This window comes from Acipenser ruthenus, chromosome 11 (assembly GCF_902713425.1).
Source record: "Acipenser ruthenus chromosome 11, fAciRut3.2 maternal haplotype, whole genome shotgun sequence".
Classification (NCBI taxonomy): domain Eukaryota; kingdom Metazoa; phylum Chordata; class Actinopteri; order Acipenseriformes; family Acipenseridae; genus Acipenser; species Acipenser ruthenus.
Genome location: NC_081199.1, coordinates 3,003,646 through 3,014,672, shown reverse-complemented (window position 1 = coordinate 3,014,672; position 11,027 = coordinate 3,003,646).

The window sequence follows — 11,027 nt, the reverse complement described above, 5'->3', positions numbered from 1 at the left end:
ACTTTCGTTATTTAGGAAAAATAAAAAAAAACATACTTTTAAGTCGTCCCGATGTGCCAGGCAGTGTTGTGTGATACACTGGCATTACAGATTCTGTCCTGCCCCCTGTCGGTGAGATGAGAGGAGGTTAAAAGCACAGGAAATTAAACTTCTAAATGACTTTTACAGTCACATTTTGAAATTTGATTGGCTCACAGTGGCCATGTTTTTTTTTAATGTAGCGACTTGCTTTGAATAAACTTGATAGACAACCTTGCCAAGGCTATGTATGCAAAGTTTCACTTAAATCGGCATAATGGTTTCAGATGTGTAAACATGGTTAGAATATTTTTTGACAAATCCAATATGGCTGCCAAAACATGTGACCAAACGACTTGAGATGAACAAATCTAAATATAGGCAATAAGGGTAGTGTGTGCTCCAAGTTTCACATCTCTACCGTAAACTGTTATGGAGAAGATTTTTTTTAATTGTCCATAATTCTCGAAAAATCCAATATGGCCACCAAACCATGTGACCTAATACCTTCATTTTCGCTCTGACACAACTTCCCAAAGGCCTTTACCATCATACCAAGTTTTGTGAGTTTTCGTGCAACAGTGTTGATTTTACAGACATACGGAAGTTTGGCTCAAAAAATCCAGCATGGCTGCCAAACCATGTGACCAATCAACTTAATTATTTTGTTGACATTAATTTCTCATAGGCCTCTACTACTGGATGAAGTTCATCACTCTACCACATTGTATCATAGAGAAACACTGAAATATATGCAAGTTGACCATTCAATATGGCTGCCAAACTACGCTACAGATTTTCTTCTCTTGAACAAATCTGAATATAGGCCATGAGGGGAGTATGTGCACCAAGTTTCGCAGGAAACGGTTTTGGAGAAGATTTTTTACAATTGGCCAAAATTCTTGAAAAAATCCAATATGGCTGCCAAACCATGTGACCTGTGACCTATCATTTTCGCTCTGACACAACCTCCCAAAGGCCTCTACCACCCTACCAAGTTTAATGAGTTTTCGTGCAACAGTTTTCATTTTATGCAACTTTTAAGTTTTCTTGGCGGAAAAAATAAGTTGCCAGCAACTTTACGGCTTCCAGTACCAGTACCAGTAACAGCACCAGTACCAAACACTTTAGCAAATAGTGCAGAATGCCAGTACCAGTACCAAACACTTTAGAAAGTAGTGCAGAATGCCATTTTTACATAGTAACCATGACCCTATCTGCACTCTATAATGTTATAAGCCAGTTTTACATTTGACCTTTAGGAGAGGTCAGAGGTCACAGGCAATGAACATTTTTTATAGATCATACATGGGTTACTATATGTGTTCCATAGTAACCATGGCCCTATCTGCACTCTACAAAGAGTTATAAGCCACTTTTACATTTGACCTTTAGGAGAGGTCAAAGGTCACGAGCAATGGAATTTTTTGATAGATCATACATGGGCTACTATAAGTGTTCCATAGTAACCATGGCCCCATCTGCACTCTACAAGGAGTTATTAGCCACTTTTACATTTGACCTTTAGAAGAGGTCAAAGGTCACGAGCAATGGAATTTTTTGATAGATCATACATGGGTTACTATATGTGTTCCATAGTAACCATGGCCCTATCTGCACCCTACAAGGAGTTATTAGCCACTTTTACATTTGACCTTTAGAAGAGGTCAAAGGTCACGAGCAATGGAATTTTTTGATAGATCATACATGGGTTACTATATGTGTTCCATAGTAACCATGGCCATGTCTGCACTCTACAAGGAGTTATTAGCCAGTTTTGTAAGTTAATGATGTCATCCTTTGTGGCTGCCATGTTTTTTTTTTATTGTAGCAACTTCCCTTGAACAACTAACAAAGACAACCACACTTAAGATCACGTGTGCCAATTTTTGGTTCAATCGGACTAGCGGTTTCAGAGACAAAGTTTTTGTAAGCTAGTTTTGTATGTTGATGATGTCATCCAATGTGGCGGCCATGTTTTTTATTGTAGCAACTTCCCTTGAACACCCTTTAAAGACAACAACACAACGATCATGTGTACCATTGTGTTTGGTTCAATCGGACTAGCGGTTTGGGAGAAGAAGGTCTTTGTAGTTTGTGATCATGACGTCTATACCATGTGATTATAACGTCATGCAGCATGGCCACCATACCACACAACCTATCAGCTTCTTATGAACACCACTTAATCTTGGACTATCCCTCAACAAGTATACCAACTTTCAGCACTCTGCAATAAGTGTTTTTCCAAAGACCAAAACCACGTGACCTACGAAATGTTCAATTAACATCTACCAACTTCCCATAAGCATCGACCATCCGACCGAATTTCGTCAGTTTTAGAGCAATTTTTGGCGGAAATAATAAGAATAATCCCAGCAATAACAATAGGCTTCCCAGCTTTAGCTGGGAAGCCTAATAAAAATCCTAACAGAAACAATAGGCTTCCCAGCCATGAGCTCGGAAGCCTAATTAAAAGCAGTGTTCCCAGTCTGTTTCAGGATGCACCTCTCTACCTGTCCTTTTAAAACAATGACCCCGTCCCTCACTGCTGAACCCGAGGCTTCTCCGTGGAGCTTCCCAGATGAGAGGAAGCACACAAGCAGCCACTTCCTCAGCATTCTCTCAAGGCTAGAAGGAGATTCCTGCGCTAAGGTAGCAAGAGCTGAATATCATGGTAAAGCATAGGAAAGTGTGGTGTATGCCAAAGCCCTGAGAAAGAATGGTACAAGAATGATACAGTTTGCATTACAGTTTCAATGAGAATCTTACAAGTACAATTCAGCATGCTTGCTCCTGTGATTAGTGTCAGTTGTAAACGGGCTGCTGAAAGACAGGAAGCAGCACCCAGCCAGCCCTGCCCCAGCTCTCTGAATAGCGGTTGGATGGCTGCTCCACAAATCTACTTTAACCATGTTTCTGTGAGAGCGCTCCTCTGATTCGTCAGAGACAATGCCTGGGGTGACCCCCTCTGACAAAAGGAACCGCTCCCATTGGTGCTTCCAGAATAAAAGAGCTGGGAATTAGCACAGGTTTTATGTTGCAAATGAAGGCAGACAGTTTCTCCAGGTGGGAATGGCACTGCCTATTGTGTGACAGGCTGCCTTTGTCCCTGCTGTGCTTTGGCTCTGAAAGAATGAAAACTTCTCTCCTTCCTCCCCTCAGGAGAGCTGCGCACACAGGGACAGCCACTGTACAGCGAGCCAACTGAGGAGGCATGAAACCGACCCCATTCGCTGAGAAAAAAGTAACCAGTTCTCATAGGAAAAAGCTTGCCAGGCTCCTTCACAGCCGGGTGAGAAACCCCTACCCATGTGCCTGCTCAGCAGGGAAGACTGCAGGCAACTTTTACTGGCACTCGTAGGGGGCATTTCAAGCAATTTTAAAAAAGTACTGTAGCTTGATCAAAGATCGTCAACAATTTGTGGCTTGAATTATTCTCACGGCGGAAATTGCTTTGAAGTGTCATCTGCAACAAGTTGCTGCACAAGTTGCTTGATGCATTTAAATGGGATTATTTTTTCCTTTGATTTACACAACCTACTCAACACTTTCAATGTGTGAAAAAATGGGGGAGAGGTGAAAAAACAAATCAATTAAAAATAAAAACCTGAAAAGTCTTCATTAGATAAATATTCACCCCCTTTGCTATGACACTCCTAAATAAGCTCAGGTGCAACCAATTGTCTTCGAAATTCACACAATAAGTTAAAGGGAGTTCATCTGTGTGCAATAAAAGTGGTTCACATGATTTCAGATTAAATACACCTGTCTCTGTAAGGTCCCACAGTTGGGTAGTGCATTCAAAGCAAAGATACTACCATGAAGACCAAGGAGCTTTCAAAACAACTCCGGGGTAAAGTTGTGGAAAGGCACCGATCAGGGGAGGGGTATAAAAAGATTTCAAAGGCATTGAATATCCCTTGGAGCACAGTCAAGTCGATCATTAAGAAGTGGAAGGTATAGGGCACCACCCAGAATCTGTTTAGAGCAGGCTGTCCTCCCAAACTGAGCAGCCGGGTAAGAAGGGCATTGGTCAGAGAAGCCAGCAAGAGGCCAATGACAACTCTGAAAGACCTACATCATTCCATGGCTGAGATGGAAGAAACTGTCCATGTGTCAACAATAGCTCAGGTACTCCACAAATCTGGCCTGTATGGAAGAGTGGCAAGGAGGAAGCCATTTCTGAAAAAAGCCCATGTAAAATCCCGCTTGGAATTTGCAAAAAGGCATGTGGGAGACTCTGAAAAGATGTGGCAAAAGATTCAGTGGTCCGATGAAATAAAAATTTGGCCTAAATGCAAAGCGTTATGTCTGGCGCAAACCCAACATAGCACATCACCCAGGTAACACCATCCCTACTGTGAAGCATGGTGGTGGCAGCATCATGCTATGGGGATGCTTTTCATCGGCAGGGACTGGGAAGCTTGTCAGGGTAGAGGGCAAACTGGATGGAGGTAAATACAGGGTAATCCTTGAGGAAAACCTGCTTCAGTCTGCAAAAGACCTAAGACTGGGACGGAGATTCACCTTTCAGCAGGACAATGACCCCAAGCACACAGCCAAAGCGACTCTGGAGTGGCTTAAAAACAAGAAAGTGAATGTCCTAGAGTGGCCCAGTCAAAGCCTGGACATGAATCTGATTGAGAATCTGTGGCAAGACTGGAAGATTGCTGTCCACCAACAATCCCCATCCAACTTGACAGAGCTTGAACAATTTTACCAAGAAGAATGGACGATTATTGCACGATCCCGATGTGCAAACCTGGTAGAGACTTACCCCAAAAGACTCACAGCTGTAACTGCTGCCAAAGGTGGTTCTATTTTTCTAGTTTATTTTTTATTTTTCATTAACTGTTTTTCCACAATAAAAATTATCTTGCCTCTTCAAAGTGTTGAGTAGGTTGTATAAATCAAAGGAAAAAAATCCCATTTAAATGCATCAAGAATTCCGGTTGTAACACAACAAACTGAAAACGTCCAAGGGGGGTGAATACTTACTATAGGCACTGTAGTGGTTGTTTCTTTTTGTCAGTATTTGTGTTTTGCTGTCGTTTCATAAAACTCATCACACAAACACATACAGTGCTTTCTTTTTACACCACACACCCAAAAAACAACAGTTTGGTTAGAACTGTGGTCCAAATCAACACAGAGAATCACAGGGGGGTTCCAAATGGAGATTCCAGGACCGTACTATTAACATGTATTTCATTGTATCTAGGGTATTACACCTATACTGCTTGAGTGCAGTCTCGTGGAGCCGTGCAGGTTTTCGTCCCAGCCCTGTCTGTTTGAATCGTCCTCCGATCGACTCGCTAGCTTCCCATCACAGTAAATCTGCGCAGAAGAAGAGCACCCGTGCAAATGGAAATGGAGTGCATTTGAAGTTTTAAAAATGATAGTGCAATTAAAAACTATAGCCTAAAACCTGAAAGCTGAAGACGGTTTAGCCACAGTATATCCGGTTTCCTAAAAGATTCACTCGCACATCCTTGACTCCGCCCCCTCCCCCTCCAGGCTGAGCTGCGTGCAGGTGAGCGGTCTCCGTGGCGCCCAGGTATGTGGGCGGAGTCTCCAGTGCCAGGTGCCTGGTTACCTGCCTGGTTGTTTGAAACCGGATCCCCATTTCAGACATGGCACTCCAAGCAGATGTACCAGGGGCTCAACTTTCACAGGCATTTAATAATTTATTTGGAACAAAACGGTTTTGACAGCAAACTTGTTTGTGTATTAAGTTTGTCTTTTATGTTTCAGAAGTGCTGTCTGGGAATTGGGGTGGATGAATAAAATGAAGCTGTGTGTGTATGTGCCTGGTGTTAATTGTAGTGCAAGGTGAGGCTCAGTTACAAATATATGTCTGAGAGAGGCTTTGGAAAGAGACAGCGATCACAGTGTTTAAACCATGAATAAATTATAGCTGCCAATTCCGCTGCGATATTTAATATTATTTCTTATCAGGTTTGTCGCAGCTGAGGCCCAGTTGTAAACGAATACAGATCCCTGCTTGTCCTCTTTGTTCAGTGTATATAATTACAGATTACACAGCAGAGCCATTCTCCTGCTTTTAGACAATAATACCCTGGCGTGTCTGTGAAAGGTGCTCTGTGCAGGTAACTAAGAGGCAGGGCCTTTGGAAACCTGATGAGAATCGCCACTGAACTTCAAAAAGGTTCCCACAAGAAAAACTGCAGCTAAACTGAATGTGGTAGACTGTTCATGTGTGTCAGTGTGTGTTTAACTGGCAACGCAGTAAGTGTTTAAATAGAGTGATATGCAGTGTCCCTCATGACATATAAACGATAGGGAAACTGCAGTCTAACAGCACTGCAGCCTATACCTGATTTTTCATATGGTTCTACGATAAACTACAGTTTTTAGGAAATGGAAAACTATTTAAAAAATATATAGATTGCCTTGGGATCTCAAATACATGACATTTGTTTATGTTTTCCTGTCCGAAATGACACCACTGCAGTAAACTGATCAGCGTGGAGCACTGTATTTAGATGTGAATAAGACTTCATTGGCAATCAGTGCTGCTGCTGTGTGGACATAGTTAGGGTTAAGCTGAGGGAACACAAAGCCACTTTTTCAGGAACAGTGGCTTGAAACCTGGGTTCAGGAGACCTAGTTTGAGGCAACTTTGCTGTTTCAAATGCCAAGTCCTCCCTGGTGTGCCGTGCAGTGATCTGAAAACAAGTTGCAAGCCACAGACACAGTCTTATCAGACACTGGTTTGGGGATCTGCTGCAGTTGTGAAGCTGGGCCTGTCCTGGCAGGCAGGGTGTGAGAGAGGGAAGCCAGCCAGTCCCACTAAAAATAGGCAGGTTTGTGTCAGGAGGAATTGTGTTGATAGCTCCGGAGTGGGAGGGGTCGGAAAAAAGATAAAAGGAGAAGACGGGGGGGGGGGGGGGGGGGGGGTCTGTTTATTTGGCAGTGAAACACTCATCTTCACATACAAACGTCATGAGGGTGTGGGATGGGGGGGATGCTGATAAACAGAGTGATCTGAGTCACTTCTTTCACCAGCGCTGGATAACCAGGCCCTTACTTTTCTAACCAGGGAGATTCTTTTCTTCCTCTTTATGTTGATTTTAATAACCTGCAGCCCACACACAACAAGTTTCTGGAGGGCAGTGTCCCGTACCGTCTCAGTGGTGAAGAGTATTGTATCTTTATTGCAATGTGAATGTGATGTAACTCTAATTGCCTGCTTTCCTCTGGCAGGATGGTGCATCTCATCCAGTTTTCCTCAAGCAAATAATGTTAATTATTAAATAAATAAAGAAGTGAACAAACAGCTCCCTGCTGAGGCTGCCTGCGCTCTGGTGTCTGTTGAAAGGGTGGGAGTGAAGCCGGGACGCTGCCCAGAATAGCTGCCCTGCTTTTCTGTCTCATTTCCGCAGCCCCAGGCGCTCTCGCTCTCTCTCTCTCTCTCTCTCTCTCTTTCTCCCCTTGCTGAATGTCTCTGTCTTTTTTATTCCATAAGAACTGAGCTACTCAAACCCACTGCCTTCCACACTGTAGTCCAGCACTCTAACCACTGAGCTACTCAAACCCACTGCCTTCCGCACTGCAGTCCAGCACTAACACTGAGCTGTCGTTCCCTGTGTGGCTCTGTGCTGACTGAGCCCTCTGTTTTGTACACCTGCATTCCTGGCTCTCCGGAAGCCAACCCTGTTTACTGTAATTTGGGGATTAGACCCTGCAGGCAACAGGGAGAGAGCTAATCTGCCAGGCCCATCTGCTATGGTGAGGTAGAGCTAAACAGAGAATAAAGTTCCAAGAGCAGGGAGAGGACGAGTGAGGGACAGGGAGGGGGGTGAGAGGATGAGTGAGGGAGGGGAGCAGGTGGATGAGAAAGAGTGAGAAAAAGTGGGGCAGAGCAGGTAGGAGAGGGAGTGAGAAAAACAGTTCAGAAAGGGGAGAGGAGGGGGCAGAAAATGAGAAGAAAAGCAGAGAGAGAAGGTAGGAGAGGGAGTGAAAGCCTGTTCATTAACTGAGAAAGACTTAACTGCTGTTATCCAATCAGAAACGGGCTGGCTGCGCACTGCATTCATCAGAGACAGTTTTGTTTCAGATCTTCAGTCTGAGAGCATTTCAAATTGGGGAGAGGACAGGGAGAAACACTGAAGTGTCACTAAATGAAAAACTAATAATATAAACCAAAAACTGCAGCCAGGAGTCCAGCGCCCCGATCAATGGGCTGAGAAAATTCCTGCCTGCTTGGTCAGCAGAACTAATCGGGATTGTCTCCTGAAGTCCCCCCCGTCATCCATTCTCCTCGGAGTTCAGACAATGCAAATACACCCCTCCCCCGCCACACACACACCACCCACATTGCAACCAAGCAAAGCCGTCCATCCCAGCCAATCAGAATCGGCTTAGCTTTTGAGTTTGTTTCTTGTGACCCCTGAGTAAGCTTTGGGACAGAGGGGACGGCGAGTCCTATTCATGCCTCGTGACCTTTGCCCTGGACACAGCAGGACTGGAGCTGAGGGAGATGGACTATGAACTGTGAGGAATGCTTTCCCTGTGGAAGTTTTTTTTTGTTTGTACTGTTTCTTTAAAACTGTCAGCGCCAGCACTGGTTGTTTAGCAACCGACAACACCAGTACATTTCCCAGAAGTTCTACACTGTCCCGAAAACTGAGAGGGATTACTTCTTGTTTCTGGTTTAGTTTCTGAACTTCTGAGCCCCATGAACCTTTTCATATAAAACGAACTTCGATCAACTGAAATGTCTTTGAATCAGATAGTTTGTATCAGGTGGAAATGACATCACATTACAGTTAGTTGTACTGTTTAATTCTCTTAACTATATATAAACATATCTCATATAAGGTGGTGTGTAAGATACAAGCTGATTTTCACCCAGTCGAGGTCAGTGTGGCCAGTAAGCCCACCCTGTAGGATTCTCTAGTGCTATAAGTCACAGGTGTGATAAAGCCTTCCAACAGTAGAACTGTGGTCTGATTCAGTCAAGGTCATTGGTGATTGCTAGTCATATTGATCTGGTTGCTGTGTATGGATTGGGTACCTTTGCAGTAATTGAATCCCCAGACTGCAAGCCTCCCTCACATTACCTAATCCATCAATAAACTCTATCGAGCACCTTGACAAGCACTTCAATTCAGAAAGCATTTCCTCCATAATCTCTTTCAGTTTCTGCTTTACCCCCTACAATCCCTACCTCGTCCGTCTTCATCTGGCCTCTCCTCTCCCTCTCCTGTTCCCAGACCCCTTATCTCTCTACTCCTCTGTATAACCCTCTTCTCCCCTTCACTAACCCCCATCTCTCTCCTTAACCCTTTCCTGTTCCCAGACCCCTTCTCCTCTCTGTATAATCCTCTGCTCCCCTTCTCTCACCCCTGTCTCTCCTTATCCCCTCCCTCCTGTTCCCAGACCCCTTCCCTCTCTCTACCCCTCCTCTCTGTATAACCCTCTGCTCCCCTTCTCTCACCCCTGTCTCCTTACCCCCTCCCTCTCCCCCTTTTCTGTTCCCAGACCTCCCCCATTCTCTTTCCCCACTCTACCCTTCTCTCTGACCCCGTCCTCTCTCTCCTATTCAAGTTGATTGATCAGGCATGTGGAAACTCGGCACACCCAACGCTCCCATGCGAACTTCACGTTGCCAAGCGCAGATCCCCCCCTTAGAGAGCCCTTCTGTCAGCTGCAGACTGAAGGGAGCTGAAAACACGCAGGGACGGCTTTCTACTGCAGAGTCACTGGGACCAGGAGCCCCTCTGCATCAAACTAATAGAAATTCACATTGCTGTCACTCTACAGACATGTAGTCCCCTGTTAGCTCACTGCAATGGGATCTCACAGCTTTCCTCATTCTGTACTGTGACCCCAGAGTCATCGGCAGTCTGCAGAACCTCCCAAATAAATAGATCCTTCCTCTCTGTGTGTTTATTCCCTCTATAGCTACAGACAGAAAACACAGGCACATATATGCACCCACTCCTGTCACCACCCCAAACACATGCTATTATCAGCCTTGTTATAATTACTGAGGATGTGTAGACTGGCTGAGTAGTCAGTTTTTTTTTCTTCCTCTTTTTCTTTCACTTTGCTTCATATTTGAAGATCGAAAGTGGGAAATGAATGATTCCGACCCCTAAAAGAAAGTCAAACACACTGTGGTTAATGGTTTCTTGCAGGTCTTCTGCTAGGGCCTGCAAAGGTGCATTGTTTGGAGCTGCGAGGCTGCGGTGGTTCTGGCGAGCCTCTGGAATACCACAGCAGTAGAGTTCATGAGAGACTGAGAGAGCATTCCATCCCAACATGTCTAATCTGCCAGTACGTCTGGTGCACTGAAGAGTGTCAGCATTATCACAGGCCTGCAACATTCTGGAGGCTGTGTGGCACAGAATACAAGCCTTCAAATGAAACTTGGTCTAGTCCATGATTTTATCCAGTCCTGCGTTAGGAATGAGATTGAGCAATAACTCAGAAACCGAGAATTACCTGGCATTATAAAATGTGGGATTACTGAAAGTCTAGTGCAATAATACATGTTTTGTTTTTTCTTTATAATGCAGTAATCTAGTCCTCAAACATAAAAACTATGAATGTTTTTTCAAAAGTATTCCAAGGTACTTTCTCCAGAATGTTGCAGTGTTTTTTTTATTTTTTTGGTCAGGTAAAGCAGTTTTGAGACGGGCTTGCGTAAGCGGCTGTGACGCGCTGGCCGGCTCTGCTCCGTGCTGTGGCTGCTGTTCCCTCGGGGTAGAGCCACAGCAGCACGGACAGCGGAACTGCTGAGTCCCAAGTATTAGCATGACAATCCGGCCATCTCCTTACTAAAGCCAGGCTCCAGTAATCCTTTTGCAATGCACCCCCCCTCCCGATTAACTACACGGGGAGGGTGGATTAAAATGACAGACACGCAGCGCAACAAGCGCTTCACAGCTAATCAGATACCGCACATGGAAGAACACTGCGGTTAATACAGTAAACATACAAATACAAAAATGAAAACACTTTACAGAGCTCTAATA